Consider the following 4,856-nt stretch of genomic DNA (forward strand, 5'->3'; position numbering starts at 1 on the left):
TTAATAGCTGTGAGATGGGTATGATCGAGATCTGGAACATGACCTGTACCCTTCAGCACTGTAGCAAGGAGATGATTGCCTTTTGTATATCTGATCCCTGCCTTGAGCAGCTCTCTATTCTCCACCTCCTCCATCTATTCCTTTGTATGATCTACTACTGTAGTCCTGATGATCATGTCCTTGATCATATCCTCTGTCATAATAATCTTAATAGCATGTGGTGTCAATAGGTAGATCTCTGCATGTAAATTCCTGGTGTTGGGGTATATGGCTTTTCAGTTATAGAGAAATCAACTCTAATCTTATGACCATAAGGCTCCATTCCTTTAGTTTCCTTGAAATCATTTACATTTTCAAAATATACAAAGGCAAATCCTTTGGAAGTCTAGACTTCTGGTCATATGCAATAAACACACCAGCAGTGGGGCCATATTTAGAGAACAGTTCTCTTAAATCTCTTTCTGTGGTCTACAAGGTCAACCCAGATACTCCAAGGCAGCTGTTGGGATCAGGATTTGCCTGATTTCCAACATGTGATCTATGATAATCTCGACTATAAAACCTGCTATGCCATCGTCTAGGAGAGCGAGACCTTATGTAATTCCTTCAAGAACTTCTGGATCTAGACCTAAATTCAGATCTGGACCTTGACTTTAATGTGAAACACCTGAAATCTTCCTTGGAGTAAGACCTTGCAGGGGTATGCCATAAGCACTTCCACTTCTGGAAACGGAACAGAATTTCTGCTCACTGTAGTTCTGCTTACCACTGTCACTCATGACTCCTGTCTGCTGTCATTGCTTGATATGCTTAGTCAAACCTGCCAATCTCTGGTGTCTTCTTTATCTAGGCTTCACCACAACTTCTCAGAAAATGCGGGTTTCAGAACTGCTCAAGCCAAACACTCTGCACCGCCTCCACAAGGGCTCTCTATGTAGTTTTATTGATTCTTTCTTCTCTCTGCATAGTCTCTGCTTCTTAAAAGTTTATTTTTCCTCTTTTTTTTGTTACTCACAGATTTATTAGAGGCTTTCCTTAAATTTTCTGCACATATTTAAGAATGAGAAGCTTGGTGCAGGTGGTGGAGGCTTGAAACCTGTGTGCTTCATTGTAAAATAATCTGACATGTATGTTTAGTTTCCTTGGACTGTTGTAACAGCTACTACTAACTGGGTGGTTTGAAACAACCTAAATTTGTTTTTTCTTGGTTATGGAGGCCAGAGTCTGAAATCAAGGTGTTGTCAAGGTTGATCCTTCTGGAGACTCTGAGGGAGAATACATCCCATGCTTCTCTCCTAGCTTCTGGTATTTGTTGGCAAATCCTTGGCATTCTTTGGCTTGTAGCTGCATACTCCAATCTCTGCATCCATCATCAAATGGCCTTATTCCCTGTGTGTCTTTGTGTCTTTATGTCTCTGTGTCAAAATCTTCCTCTTCTTATAAGAACAAAATTCATTAGATTTATGGCCCACTCTAATCCAGTACTTGATTACATCTTCAAAGACCTGCTTCCAAATAAGGTCACATTGATAGGTCCCAGGGGTTAGGACTTCAACGTACCTTTTGGGGGGCACAATTCAACCCGCAAGAGTTTGATAACCAAAAATGTGGACATCTAAGGTCTCTCCTTGGGAGTAAGTACACATAAAGCTCTTAAAATCTCCTGCCTTATGAAAAGAATACATACTATTGTTCTAGGTTTTGTTTTGGAAATATATGAACATAAATGTGTGTTTTTAGTCCAACATCTTTATCCAGAAGTAGGACAGGAAGAGGTCATATCATTGGAATATTCATAAGATTGATGATGGCAGTGATATCTTTTTCCTTAGCATCAAGCACATTCTGATAGTATCAATACTTCCAGGGTACTCATTCTTCTTAAGTAGTCAAGGATTGTCTCTTGGGGGTGGCAGTAGGGATAGGGATAGGAGATTGTATGCACCTCAAGTGGTAATAGCTGAATGCAAAGGCTTGCTTCTAGACTTACTAGAAAGAGACTAGAATCTGTGTCTTCAACCATCAGACTACTGACAAGAAAAGCAAGGAATGAAAGAAGCCCTGGGGATTACTTTCTCTTAGGAGCTGATGAACATTTTCAAGTCTGCAGTTTGTACATTATTGTACCCAAAACAAACAAATGGTCTCAATGAGAATTTGTTTAGCTTTAACCTAGACAAAAAATGAACATTTATTGAATTTCTATAATTTATTCAATAAATAGTTACTGAATACTTACTATACACCAAGTGCCATTTGTAAGCCATAGAGATGTAATGATGAACATGAAAGAAACGCTTGCCTTCATGGTGCTTGTTAAGTATTACACACTGTTCTAGTGGCAAGGAATACAGTGTTGAACCAGATTGACAAGGTCCTATTCTCACATAGCTTACATTGTACTTTGGCATGAGAGAAGATTGATAAGAAACAAATAAAGAAGCAAATATTAGGTAATGATCAGTGTTAAGGTAAAAGAAAACAAGATAATATTATATAGAGAAACTGGGTGATATTAAGCTGATATTTGAATGACAATAAGGAACCAGTCATTTGAGGTCTGAGGATAGAACCTTTATAGACAGAGGGAACAACTGGAAGGAATGTAGTATGTCAGAGGACAGAAAGTGATAAAGAGGGATTGGGATGATATGAAATGTGTAGGGGACAGAGCATACGGTTTCTGGTCATCTGTGTTAAAAAAGTTTGGATTTTATTCTGAGAGTGTGGGAAGCTATTGGAAGTCTTAAATAGAGGAATTAGATGACCTAAAATTTTAAAAGGATGACAAAATGGTTCTTGGAGAATGGACAATACTGGGACAATAATTTAAGCAGGGAAGAGAAATAATGACTTGGAGTAGAGTGTTAGTAGTGAATATGGGGAAAGGTAGAAGGATTTGTAGTTCTTTAATGAATGAATTAATAGAAAAATCTAATAGGTTGGATGTGGTGCTATAGGAAAAGAAAAAATCCAGGATGATGCCCTTTTCTGACTTGAGTGACTGGGTGGATAGTGATGATTTCCTGAGATGAGAAAGGCTAAGAGAGGAATAGGTTTGTAGGAAGCTCAACAGTTCTGCTGTGGACACATTAAGCTTAAGATGCTTCTTGAACATGCAAGTAGTGAGGTCAATTATGTAGTTGTATTAACAAGTCTAGAGTTCAGGAATATATTTCAAGATGTGACTCATCTTACATATATAGTCTGTGGAGTCATGGGGCTGGATAAGATTTTCTGGGGAGAGAATATAGGCTGAACAGAGAAATGTCCTGGGACCAAATCCTGGGACATGCCAACATTAAGAGTTTGAACAGAAGAAGAGGAGCAAGCAGGAGAAAAAGAAAAGGAGAGGTCAGTGAGGTAGGAGGAGAACCTGGTTAATATAGTGCTAAGAAGATAAGAAAACAATGTATTTCAAGGAAAGTGTAATTAATCAGGTTGAATGTTGCCAAGTTCTTGACTAAGATGAGGTTTCTATCCATTAGCAATAAGGATGCCAGTGGTGACCTTGACAAGAGTAGTTTCATTGGAATTTTAGGAATATAAGACCAATTGGAGTGGTCTGAGTCTAGAAATAGAAGTAAAGAAGTGGAGACAGTGACTCTAGACAATATTTTAAAGTTTTTCTGTAACGAAGACCAGAGAAGTTGGGCAATAACAGGAAGGGAATATGAGTGGGTCCTTTTTTCTTGTTTACATGCTAATAGGAATGACCAATTAAAGCAGAATAAATTGATGGTGCAGGAAAGAATGAGTTCAGGTTATAGCAGGTCTTGAATTAGAGAAAACCTTGAGGACTTAAGTAGACAATGGACAAGTTCTTTAGAGTTTCTTTACATTTAGTCTTTCCCCAAACTTTTTTTCATTTTTTTACTTCCCTCATTTACGTGCCTGTAATTTGCACCATAAAGAACAGGGAAGTCCTGCTATGTAATGACTACTAGGCTTGAGATACAATAATTATCCTTGACTTGCCTGATCAACTTTTTTCTAATACTGGTTTTGCAAATCTGGTCCTTTGGGGGCAGCAGTATTGTTTGTGGATTTGTAAGACAGAATCCTAAATCAGATGCAGGCACTGTGGACATAGATTCATGACATCTTATCTCTCTAATGTTGTACATGTGTGTCTAACTTAAGATTTATATACTTCATGACTTAATAAGAGGTAATCATCTGGATGATTGTGCCAGTTTGAAAGTATTGTGTACCCCAGAAAAGCCATATTTTAATCCTGATGAAATCTTGTGGAAGCAACCATTTCTTTCAATCTTCATGAAATATTATATGTAGAAACTTTTGATTAGATTATCTCCATGGGGATGACTTGCCCAATTGTGTGTGTGACCTTTGATTAGAGGGAGATGTGACTCCACCCATTCCATGGAGGTCTTTATTAGTTTACTGGAATCCTTTTAAAGAGAAAATATTTTGGAGAAGTGACAGATGTCTCAGAGCCAACAGAAACTTCACAGCAGAGCTGGCGCAGAAACTGACACATGGAGAATAGAGGCATGGGTATTTAGAGATGCTTGGAGCTCAGCAGTCATTGCCATGAAACATTAAGCAAGCCAGAACCTGGAGCAAGCCAAGGGCAGCCAAAGGATGAAAGCCAGCTCCAGAGAAGCAAAGTGATGAAGTCATTAGAGCTGGTATGCTAGCAAGCCTCAAGGACTTCAAACATTTCTTTAGATTCTCAGATAATTTTGGAAGGAGCATCTTATACTTCTTCAATATAGATAACATCCTCATCAAAGTGCTGGAGAAAATCTGGTCTTTTTAAGTTGTCTTCTGAAGACCAGAGTATGTCTAGGAAGCTAAAGGACTGGCTCCAATATAATTGTATGTTTTGT

The 4,856-nt window shown here is 38.3% G+C and overlaps 1 pseudogene; it reads right to left on the reverse strand.

Annotated features, from left to right (window-relative positions):
- LOC143671940 (transformer-2 protein homolog beta pseudogene) lies at window positions 1-779 on the reverse strand (annotated as a pseudogene).
- Between the last annotated feature and the right edge of the window lie 4,077 nt (window positions 780-4,856).

This window comes from Tamandua tetradactyla, chromosome X, assembly GCF_023851605.1.
Source record: "Tamandua tetradactyla isolate mTamTet1 chromosome X, mTamTet1.pri, whole genome shotgun sequence".
Classification (NCBI taxonomy): Eukaryota; Metazoa; Chordata; class Mammalia; order Pilosa; family Myrmecophagidae; genus Tamandua; species Tamandua tetradactyla.